We start from the raw sequence: 12,609 nt of genomic DNA, 5'->3' as shown, positions 1-12,609 counted from the left end.
TAACCATTGAATGTTGTGTATTGTCAAAAAAAAAAAGCTGCTCCCTGACAATGGAGGCAGTGTGAGCCTGGAGCCATAAAAGGTCCTGACAAGGGGACAAAATGATTACTCAAAAGTAATAATATTATGACATCACAAGGATGGAGGATTGTGATTAGTTCTTCCATATTCATTGAATCAATGGACAGGGAATTAATTTTAAAGAATGAAAAAAACCTATTTACTTTTCTTCAATTGCTGATTTTCTCATTTTAAGTTAATTTATAATTGTATATTTAATTTTGTTTAATTATAATTAATCTTTATTATACTGATTCTGCTATTGTATACTCCTTATTGTAATATTTACAATGTAATTTGAATTTCTTTTTTAGTTTTTTTTTCACTTGTGTGCACATTTTGGCTGCCGCTTCAGACCCGAACCTTTTAACTCTTTTTTTACAGTTCCTTCTCACACTTCTTCTCTCCCTCGCTTATCAATATCTAACCTGTTGTAAGACTGTTGTGAGACGCCTTGGGACATTTTACTACATTAATGGCACTATATAAATAAAAGTTATGTGGCTCGGTGTTAAATTTTGTTTGATAATGCTCCTGTGAAGCACCTTGAATTGTTTTACTGCATTAAAAGCATTCTATTAAAAACAGGTTGTCGTTCTCATTTGCTGTTTGTAGGACATAGATTGGTCGCTGAATTTTTTTACATGTAATACCAGTAGCTACACTTCAAACATTCATTGGATGTGAAGCACCTTGGAAGGCCTGAGAGATAATGATCAGGTACTTTCTAAGTACTTTACAAGTTATTTCTCTTTTTTTTACAGTCAGTGCAGGATTGTATTCCTCATATGTGCTCTATGAACCTACGAGCTTCCTTTAATACGTACCCTGCTACTGCAGCTTATTTTTGGATATATTGAGTTGCAGCAGATCATGGATGTTCTTTTATGCTTAAGCATTTTGTTCACTGAATTGAATCTCTACATGCTTAGCAAATGTTAGATTGTATACAGTGAGTTCAGCTCATATGTGCACTTTGGCATCACTAGATGATAGTATTGCTCACAGACAGGTGCAAAGTAGCTGGTGCTGCATTGGGGAAAAAAAGCACAAATCTGGGGTTACTACAGACTCGGCACAAAGCAACACTGGCAGAATTTAGAGAAAGGGTTTATGCTTGCCCACACATTCCGTCAATCATAGTATGGAGCACGCAGCCGCAGAAAATATGAAGAAGATAAAATGTGAATAAACTACACAATAATAAAATACAAAGGCATGCAGTTCTGCTGGGAGGGTGATCAGGGTACACACAACGGACTGCTAAGGAATGCCACTCATCACTGCCCCCAAACACAGCACAGAAAGTCAAAGTTCTTTTTGCTGAATTAGGCACATTTTATTCGCAATGGAATAAAAGACAGTCACCGAAGGTTGATCTGCAGGAGTACAGTATCAAGACCAGTTTTAGGCAGGCAAAAGGCAAAGGCAAGCATGAAAAACTGGAAAAGCAGAACTGTCTGTCCTAGGAGCTTTCTGAGATGGTATTGCCCCGACATCTAAGTTCTAATTTTTATCCGAAGAGGGTTCTACATGAATGACAGCTAGTGGATTGCTCATATTTGGAGAAAGCAAACTAGAGTAATTGGTTGATACTAGAATTATGTTAGAATGTGAAGTGTGTTCCATTGACTTTTATACTGTGGTCACACAGACATGGGGGGTGGGGGGCGCGGTGCGGGGCGGCGGAGAGGAAGAGAGAGACATGGGGAGGGAGGTGGAAACATAGAAGCATAGAAAATAGTTGCAGGAGTAGGCCTTTCGGCCCTTCGAGCCTGCACCGCCATTCAATGAATTCATGGCTGAACATGCAACTTCAGTACTCCATTCCTGCTTTCTCGCCATACCCCTTGATCCCCCGCGTAGTAAGGACAACAGCTAACTCCCTTTTGAATATATCCAGTGAATTGGCCTCAACAACTTTCTGTGGTGGAGAATTCCACAGGTTCACCACTCTCTGGGTGAAGAAGTTCCTCCGCATCTCGGTCCTAAATGGCTTACCCCTTATCCTTAGACTGTGACCCCTGGTTCTGGACTTCCCCAACATCGGGAACATTCTTCCTGCATCTAACCTGTCTAAACCCGTCAGAATTTTAAACGTTTCTATGAGATCCCCTCTCATTCTTCTGAACTCCAGTGAATACAAGCCCAGTTGATCCAGTCTTTCTTGATATGTCAGTCCTGCCATCCCGGGAATCAGTCTGGTGAACCTTCGCTGCACTCCCTCAATAGCAAGAATGTCCTTCCTCAAGTAAGGAGACCAAAACTGTACACAATACTCCAGGTGTGGCCTCACCAAGGCCCTGTACAACTGTAGTAACACCTCTCTGCCCCGTACTCAAATCCCCTCGCTATGAAGGCCAACATGCCATTTGCTTTCTTAACCACCTGCTGTACCTGCATGCCAACCTTCAATGACTGATGTACCATGACACCCAGGTCTCATTACATCTCTCCTTTTCCTAATCTGTCACCATTCAGATAATAGTCTGTCTCTCTGTTTTTACCACCAAAGTGGATAATCTCACATTTATCCACATTATACTTCATCTGCCATGCATTTGCCCAACCTATCCAATCCTACCCAGATCCAGAGAGAGAGACACGGGGGGCGGGGGGGTGGGGGTGGTTGGAGGGAGAGAGAGATGGGCGGGGGGAGGGAGAAGAAGGGGGCTGGAGAAAGAGAGATATGGGGTGGTGTGGAGAGAGAGGGACACAGGGGGAGGGGGGGGAAGAGAGAGAGAGAGATATGGGTGGGGGGGGGAGAAGAGAGACACGGGGGGAGAGAGAGAGACACGAGGGGGGTAAGAGAGACACATGGGGAAGGAGGAAAGAGAGATACACGGAGGGTGGGGGGAGAGATGGAGACACACCGGGGGAGATGGGGGAGAAGAGAGAGAGAGAGAGACACCAGGGGGGGAGAGAGAGAGAGAGACACACACACTTGGGGGGAGGGGGTGAGAGAGGAGAGAGACACCGGAGGGTACAGAGAGAGACATTTTGAGCGGGGGGGGGGCTGTGGAGAGAGAGGCACAGGGTGAGGTGGAGAGACACAGACATGGGGAGGAAAGAGAGAGAGGCATGGGAGGAGAGAGTCACGGGGGTGGGGAAGAGAGAGAGAGAGACACACGGGGGGGGAGGGTGAGAAGAGAAAGAGAGACATGGGGGAGAGAAGAGAAAAAGAGACACAGGGGGTGGGGGGGGAGAGAGAGAGAGAGCCATGGGGGGGAGGGGGGAGAGAGAGCGAGAGACATGGGGGGGGAGAATAGAGAGAAAGACATGGGGGAGGGAAGAGGGAGAGAGAGACATGGGGGGGCAGGGGAGAGAGAGAGAGAGCCATGGGGGGGAGAGAGAGAGAGAAATGGGGGAGAGAGAGAGAGAGACACGGGGGGGGTGGCGGGGGGGGAGAAGAGAGAGAGACACGGGTGAGAGAGAGAGGGAGAGAGAGACATGGGGGGAGAGAGAGAGAGAGAGAGAGAGAGACATGGGTGGAGGGAGAGGGAGACATGCGGGAGGGAAGAGAGAGAGAGACACGGGCTAGGGACGAAAGAGAGAAAAACACGGGGGAAGGAAGAGAGAGAGAGAGAGACAGGGGGTGGGGGGGAAGAGAGACAGAGAAACGGGAGGTGGGGGGAGAGAGAGAAAGAAAGAGACCAGGGTGGGGGGGGGGGAAGAGAGAGACACCGGGGCGGGGGGTGGGGGGGTGAGAGAGACACGGGGTGGAGGAGAGAGGGAGACATGGGGATTGGGGAGAAGAGAGAGAGACACGGGGAAGGGGGAGGAACGAGAGAGACACGGGGGGTTGGTTGGGGGGAAGAGAGAGAGAGACATGGTGGGGGGGGGGAGAGAGAGAGAGACACGGGGAGGGGGAAGAGAGAGAGAGACACAGGGGGTTGGGAGGAAGAGAGACACTGTGGGGGTGAGAGAGAAAGATATGGTGTGGGGGGCGGGAGAGAGTCACGGGGAGGGGAAAAGAGAAAGGTAAATGGGGAGGTGGAAGAGAAAGGGGAAGCGGGAGGGGAGAGAGGGAACGCAGGGAAGATGGATCATGTTCTTCCAAACCCCTTTGCACCCACACCCGATTTCTCGGAAAGTTCGGTGCGTGTGTGACAAGGGACATTGTTGGAGTGGATGAAATCCAGAAGTCACGACACTGTCACTATTCACTTATATCCAATAAACCTGTTAACAATCTGTGACCCACACACAATGCCGCATCTATGGAGGGGAGCACAGGGGTGGGCGGGGTGTAAGATTAGGAACTTGGGCTTGGGGGGCATGAACTTGGGCTGGAGGGGTCGAGGGATGAACTTGGGCTGGGGGTGTCAGTGAACTTGGGCTGGGGGGGCATGAACTTGGGCTGGAGGGGGGGCGAGGGATGAACTTGGGCTGGGGGTGTCAGTGAACTTGGGCTGGGGGAGGCATGCACTTGAGCTGGGGTGGGGTGAGGAACTTGAGAGACTTTTGCTGGTTTGGTGAAGATCTGTTTTCTCTGGCAGTCGGGAGACGGAGGTCGAGGATCGAGGATCGAGGCCTACAAAAGGCCAGGAGCAGCGGCAGTCGGAGAGGCAGTCGGGAGCGGGAGGTCGAGGATCGAGGATCGAGGCCTACAAAAGGCCAGGAGCAGCTGCAGTCGGAGAGGCAGTCGGGAGCGGAAGGTCAAGGATTGAGGACTATAAAAGGCCAGGAGCAGCGACAGTTGGGAGGAGGCCAGCTGGTGCAGGGACAAAAGTAAACAAAGAAATAATAAGAAATCGAAGTGTGACATCACAGCCAAGCAGGTAAGTGATTGGCTGGTGGATTGGTGAGTATTTAATCTTTTTCATTTTCTTTTTCTTTTCTTATCAGTAGGTAACCTTTGACATTGTTGCCAAATTAAGTTAATTTAAGGGTTAAGTCATGGCAGGAGAGCCCAGACCCGTGTTATGCTCCTCCTGTGCTATGTGGGAAGTCAGGGACGCTTCCAGTGTCTCTGACTACTATGTGTGCAGGAAGTGTGTCCAGCTGCAGCTCCTGAATGACCGCACTGCGACACTGGAGCTGTGCATGGATTGACTCTGGAGCATCCGCGGTGCTGAGGATGTCGTGAATAGCACGTTTAGTGAGTTGGTCACACCGCAGGTAAAGGTTACACAGGCAGATAGGGAATGGGTGAACATTAGGCAGAGCAGTGGAAAGAAGGTAGTGCTGGGGTCCCCTGCGGTCATCTCCCTCCAAAACAAATATACCATTTTGGGTACTGTTGGGGGAGATGACTTATCAGGGGAAGGCAGCAGCAGCCAAGTTCATGGCACCATGGGTGGCTGTACTGCACAGGAGGGCAGGAAGAAGAATGGGAGACCTATAGTGGTAGGGGATTCTATTGTAAGGGGAACGGACAGGCGATTCTGTGGCCGTAATCAGACTCCAGGATGGTATGTTGCCTCCCTGGTGCAAGGGTCAAGGATGTCTCAGAGTGGCTGCAGGGCATTCTGGAGGGGAAGAGTAAACAGCCAGTTGTCGTGGTGCATATAGTTACTAACGATATAGGTAAAAAACAGAATGAGGTCCTACAAGCTGAATTTAGGGAGATGGAGGTTAAATTAAAAAGTAGGACCTCAAAGGTAGTAATCTCAAGATTGCTATCCGTGTCACGTGCTAGTCAGAGTATAAATAGCAGGGTAGTTAAGATGAATATGTGACTTGAGGAATGGTGCAAGAGGGAGGGATTCAAATTCCTGGGACATTGGAACCGGTTCTGGGGGAGGTGGGACCAGTACAAACTGGACGGTCTGCATCTGGGCAGGACCGGAACCAATGTCCTAGGGGGAGTGTTTGCTACTGCTGTTGGGGAGGGTTTAATCTAATATGGGGGATGGGAATCTATGCAGGGAGACAGAGGGAAGTAAAATGGGGGAAGAAGCAAAAGGTAAAAAGGAGATAAGGAAAAGTGGAGGGCAGAGAAATTAAAGGCAAAAGTCAAAAAGGGCCACATTACAACATAATTCTAAAAGGACAAAGAATGTTAAAAAAAAACAAGCCTGAAGGCTCTGTGTCTCAATGCAAGGAGCATTCGTAATAAGGTGGATGAATTAACTGCGTAGATGGCTGTTAACGGATATGATGTAATTGGGATTACGGAGACATGGCTCCAGAGTGGCCAAGGCTGGGAACTCAACATCCAGGGGTATTCAATATTCAGGAAGGATAGACAGAAAGGAAAAGGAGATGGGGTAGCATTGCTGGTTAAGAAGGAGATTAACACAGTAGTAAGGAACGACATTAGCTTGGATGATGTGGAATCTGTATGGGTAGAGCTGCGGAACACCAAAGGGCAGAAAACGCTAGTGGGAGTTGTGTACAGACCACCAAACAGTAGTAGTGAGGTTGGGGATGGCATCAAACAGGAAATTAGGGATGCATGCAATAAAGGTACAGAAGTTGTCATGGGTGACTTTAATCTGCATATAGATTGGGCTAACCAAACTGGTAGCAATGCGGTGGAGGAGGATTTCCTGGACTGTATAAGGGATAGTTTTCTAGACCAATATCTCGAGGAACCAACTAGAGGGCTGGCCATCCTAGATTGTGAGATGTGTAATGAGAAGGGACTAATTAGCAATCTTGTTGTGCGAAGCCGCTTGGGGAAGAGTGACCATAATATGGTAGAATTCTTTATTAAGATGGAGAGTGACACAGTTAATTCAGAGACTAAGGTCCTGAACTTAAGGAAAGGTAACTTTGATTATATGAGACATGAATTGGCTAGAATAGACTGGCGAGTGATACTTAAAGGGTTGATGATGGATAGGCAATGGCAAACATTTAGAGATCACATAGATGAACTTCAACAATTGTACATTCCTGTCTGGAGTAAAAAATAAAATGGGGAAGGTGGCTCAACCGTGGCTAACAAGGGAAATTAAGGATAGTGTTAACTCCAAGGAAGAGGCATATAAACTGGCCAGAAAAAGCAGCAAACCTGAGGACTGGAAGAATTTTATAATACAGCAGAGGAGGACAAAGGGTTTAATTAGGAGGGGGGAAATAGAGTATGAGAGGAAGCTTGCTGGGAACATAAAAACTGACTGCAAAAGCTTCTATAGATATGTGAAGAGAAAAAGATTAGTGAAGACAAACGTAGGTCCCTTGCAGTCAGATTCAGGTGAATTTATAATAGGGAACAAAGAAATGGCGGACCAGTTAAACAAATACTTTGGTTCTGTCTTCACGAAGGAAGACACAAATAACCGCCGGAAATACGAAGGGACCAAGGGTCTAGTGAGAAGGAGGAACTGAAGGAAATCCTCAATAGGCGGGAAATTGTGTTAGGGAAATTGATGGGATTGAAGGCTGATAAATCCCTGGGGCCTGCATCCCAGAGTACTTAAGGAAGTAGCTCTAAAAATAGCGGATGCATTGGTGATCATTTTCCAATAGTCTATCGACTCTGGATCAGTTCCTATGAACTGGAGTGTAGCTAATGTAACACCACTTTTTCAGAAGGGAGGGAGAGAGAAGGCAGATATTTATAGACCAGTTAGCCTGACCTCAGTAGTGGGGAAAATGTTGGAATCAATAATTAAAGATGAAATAGCAGCACATTTGGAACGCAGTGACAGGATCGGTCCAAGTCAGCATGGATTTATGAAGGGGAAATCCTACTTGACAAATCTTCTAGGACTTTTTGAGGATGTAACTGGTAGAGTTGATAAGGGAGAACCGGTGGATGTGGTGTATTTGGACTTTTAAAAGGCTTTTGACAAGGTCCCACACAAAAGATTGGTGTACAAAATTAAAACACATGGTATTGGGCGTAATGTACTGACGTGGATAGAGAACTGGTTGGCAGACAGGAAGGAGTGAGTCGCGATAAACGGGTTCTTTTCACAATGGCAGGCAGTGACTAGTGGGGTGCTGCAGGGCTCAGTGCTGGGACTCCAGCTATTTACAATATACATTCATGATTTGGATGAGGGAATTGAGTGTAATATCTCCTAGTTTGCAGATGACACTAAGCTGGGTGGCAGTATGAACTGTGAGGAGGATGCTAAAAGGCTGCAGGGTGACTTGGACAGGTTAGGTGAATGGGCAAAAGAGTGGCAGATGCAGTATAATGTAGATAAATGTGAGGTTATCCACTTTAGTGGCAAAAACACAAAGGCAGAATATTATCTGAATGGCGGCAGATTAGGAAAAGGGGAGATGCAACGAGACCTGGGTGTCATGGTACATCAGTCATTGAAAGTTGGCATGCAGGTACACGCAGGCGGTGAAGAAGGCAAATGGTATGTTGGCCTTCATAGCTAGGGGATTTAAGTATCGGAGCAGGGAGGTCTTACTGCAGTTGTACAGGGCCTTGGTGAGGCCTCACCTGGAATATTGTGTTCAGTTTTGGTCTCCTAATCTGAGGAAGGACGATCTTGCTATTGAGGGAGTGCAGCGAAGATTCACAGAATGATTCCTAGGATGGCAGGACTGACATATGAGGAGAGACTGGATCGACTGGGCCTGTATTCACTGGAGTTTAGAAGGATGAGAGGGGATCTCATAGAAACATATAAAATTCTGACGGGACTGGACAGGTTAGATGCAGGAAGAATGTTCCCAATGTTGGGGAAGTCCAGAACCAGGGGACATAGTCTTAGGATAAGGGGTAAGCCATTTAGGACTGAGATGAGGAGAAACTTCTTCACTCAGAGAGTGAATTCCCTACCACAGAGAGTTGTTGATGCCAGTTCATTGGATATATTCAAGAGGGAGTTAGATATGGCCCTTACGGCTAAAGGGATCAAGGGGTATGGAGAAAAAGCAGGAAAGGGGTACTGAGGTAAATGATCAGCCATGATCTTATTGAATGGTGGTGCAGGCTCGAAGGGCCGAATGGCCTACTCTTGCACCTATTTTCTATGTTTCTATGTTTGCCTGCCTCTCCGGTAGGTCGTCTGGTTGCCATCCCTTTTTCTTCATTCCCTCAATTAGTTTTTATCTGCTCACATTTTCCCTATAGATCCTTCGGGTCCCCAGTCCTATTTGCCGGCCATTTCTAAGATCACTAAGGAGCTACCTTCCCCTTACTGGGCTACTCTTGTACCTCCGTCGTGTCTACTGACCGATATTTGTTCAGTAGTACCGCGCCCCAGTTGACTGCGTTAAAGCCTCTCCATGGCTCATTTATTTGTTCTTTCTACAGATTTCCTCCTTTCCCGTGAACAGTGTTTCATCTCTATCTTGTAGGTGGTATTAAAAAGATACTCATCCCAACAGCTGCCACATCGTTTCAGGTCAGCGAATCTGTATCCTGCCGACTACACCAGTTGATGGGGAGAATTGCCCTTCTACTCTCTTAACAAGCTCGGATTCAACAGACAGATACCTTGGATAAGTTTCAACGATCTTTTATTCTGACACGTGCAGGGGGAGCATCTCACTTCTCAGCCACCTGAGAGGATCTCCAACGTGCTGTTCAAATTACATCTTAATTATATGGGTTTTGGCACATGAGGGTCCTCGTGGATGGACCTTAACAGTGACGTGATTGGTTGTACCAACGCATGATTGAATACCCATTTGTTATTAATTCCTCTTTGGATTTTTTTTACTGCTCTCTTGAGCCCGAGGTCAACAAGTGGTCATCTCCTGGCTCTGTTGTGTTTTATGCGTACATGTGGTTTTAAGCATACTTCTTGTTTAGCCAGCTCAGTGCCTTCACAATAGCCAGATAATATCTTTGATAATCAATCTTGCCCTTACATATATTGTTTATTTTTTTAAATAAAAAACTAAACCTCAAACACTTTAGTCGCTTTGTTTTGTCTTTCATTTGACTCCCACTGTGCATTTGGGTCAGGCAGAGTCAGCATGGATTTATGAAGGGGAAATCATGTTTGACAAATTTTCTGGAGTCTTTAAAAATGTAACAACTAGGGTGGATAAAGGGGCATCAGTGGATGTGGTGTATTTGGACTTCCAGAAGGCATTTGACAAGGTGCCATATAAAAGGTTATTGCACAAGATACAAGTTCACGGGATTGGGAGTAATATATTAGCATGGATAGAGGATTGGCTAACTAACAGAGAACAGAGAGTCAGGATAAATGGTTCATTCTCTGGTTGGCAACCAGCAACTAGTGGGGTGCTGCAGGGATCAGTGCTGGGACCCCAACTATTTACAATCTATATTAACGACTTGGAAGAAGAGACTGAGTGTAACGTAGCCAAGTTTGCTGACGATACAAAGATGGGAGGAAAAGTAATGTGTGAGGAGGACACAAAAAATTTATATAAGGACATAGACAGGCTAAGTGAGTGGGCAAAAATTTGGCAGATGGAGTATAATGTCGGAAAGTGTGAGGTCATGCACTTTGGCAGAAAAAAATCGAAGAGCAAGTTATTATTTAAATGGAGAATGATTGCAAAGTGCCGCAGTACAACGGGACCTGGGGGTACTTGTGCATGAAACACAAAAGGATAGTATGCAGGTACAGCAAGTGATCAGGAAAGCCAATTATATCTTGGCCTTTATTGCAAAGCGGATGGAGTATAAAAGCAGGGAAGTCTTGCTACAGCTATACAAGTTATTGGTGAGGCCACACCTGGAATACTGCGTGCTGTTTTGGTTTCCATATTTACAAAAGGATATACTTGCTTTTCAGAGAAGGTTCACGAGGTTGATTCCGGAGATGAGGGGATTGACTTATGAGGAAAGGTTGCGTAGGTTAGGCCTCTACTCATTGGAATTCAGAAAAATGAGAGGTGATCTTATCGTAACGTATAAGATTATGAGGGGGCTTGACAAGGTGGATGCAGAGAGGATGTTTCCACTGATGGGGGAGACTAGAACTAGAGGGCATGATTTTAGAATAAGGTTCCTCTCATTTAAAACAGAGATGAGAAGAAATTTCTTCTCTCAGAGGGTTGTAAATCTGTGGAATTCGCTGCCTCAGAGAGCTGTGGAAGCTAGGACATTGAATAAAGTTAAGACAGAAATAGACAGTTTCTTAAACGATAAGTGGATAAGGGGTTATGGGGAGCGGGCAGGGAAATGGAGCTGAGTCCATGATCTTATTGAATGGCGGAGCAGGCTTGAGGAGCTGTGATGCCTGCTCCTGTTCCTATTTCTTATGTTCTTATGTGCTTATGAAACATACACAATTCTTACAGGGCTTGACAGGATAGATGCAGGGAGGATGTTTCCCCTGGCTGGGGAGTCTAGAACCAGGGGTCACAGTCCCAGAATAAGGGGTTGACCATTTAGGACTGAGATGAGGAGAAATAGCTTCACTCAGAGGGTGGCGAATCTTTGGAATTATCTAACTCAGAATTACTGTGGAAGCTCAGTCGTTGGGTATATTCAAGATCGATACTAAGGGAACCAAGAGATATGGGGATAGTACAGAAAACTGGAGCTGAGGTAGAAGTTCAGCCATGATCTTATTGAATGGCGGAGCAGGCTCGATGGGCCAAATGGCCTACTCCTGCTCCTATTTCTTATGTTCTTATATTCTTATGTAAGAGCTGCTTCCAAGAAAATTGGGCTTGAAGTGCTTGAGAACAGGTTCCAAAGGGCCTTTTCTTCAAACAATCAAAACACGCTCTCTGACACACAAAGAATTGGAAAGGCTGCCAACGGATTAGTAAACCCATCAGTGGCACACAAAACAAAAATCACACCAGATCAGTAATTTAATCTGTTGGTTTCTCAGTGTTAAACCACAGTACAGGGTATATCATTATTGATTTAAGGTATGCAGTCAGTAGGTTGAGTCATGTTACTCGTGCTTGGCGTATTTAATTTATTTGATTTTAATCTGGTTATCACTGCACTTTAAATGGCTTCCCAAAGGCAGACATAATCTATTCTGCACATTGATTTCATCATAATTATTGTAAGTAGCCACCTAGTAATGAATCAATATGCAGTATTCTGCATGCCTTTAAAATTATTTATTACAGATGCCATCAAAACCTTACAAATAAGGCTAATTTCTGTAAAGGTGGTATTCAAATGTAGCCCAGAACCATAGCTATATTACCTCTGTGCTGTAGACTAATAAGAAACATATTCTGCATTGACAAGCACTGTTTTACTTTGCGCAGCTGATATTTTTCCAATTGTTACAATGGGAATCCTGGGAGCATGTCAATATTTGCAAGGAGTTTGTAGGAACATACCGATATCCACAGGGTTTGAAAAGCAGCAATAAAACTTTCGGGGATTTATCTGTGTTTATATTTTATGGGCACTATAACGTGTCTGCAAACCATGTTTAAAAAAGAACTTCCCTCAGTGAAAGCCTCTTTGTAAATATGTCACGAGAGTTCGACACAGCTGCTACTTTCAGGATTACGTGGAATATATCAACAAACTGTATCCTGAATTATCGAGTGACACCTAAAAATGAAACCAACTCAGCAAACAGACTTTTGTGATATCCATAAATTCTCTAGCTTCAATGTGTTTCTTTGGCTCAGTAGCACTTGAAGTCAGAAGGTTGTGGGCTCAAGCCCCACTCCAGGACTTGAGCACATAATCTAGACTGACATTTCAGTGCAGAACAATCTTGCAGT

This window comes from Pristiophorus japonicus, chromosome 2, assembly GCF_044704955.1.
Source record: "Pristiophorus japonicus isolate sPriJap1 chromosome 2, sPriJap1.hap1, whole genome shotgun sequence".
Lineage (NCBI taxonomy): Eukaryota > Metazoa > Chordata > Chondrichthyes > Pristiophoridae > Pristiophorus > Pristiophorus japonicus.
The sequence above is the reverse complement of the archived record's forward strand: the minus strand, read 5'-3'. Positions refer to the sequence as shown.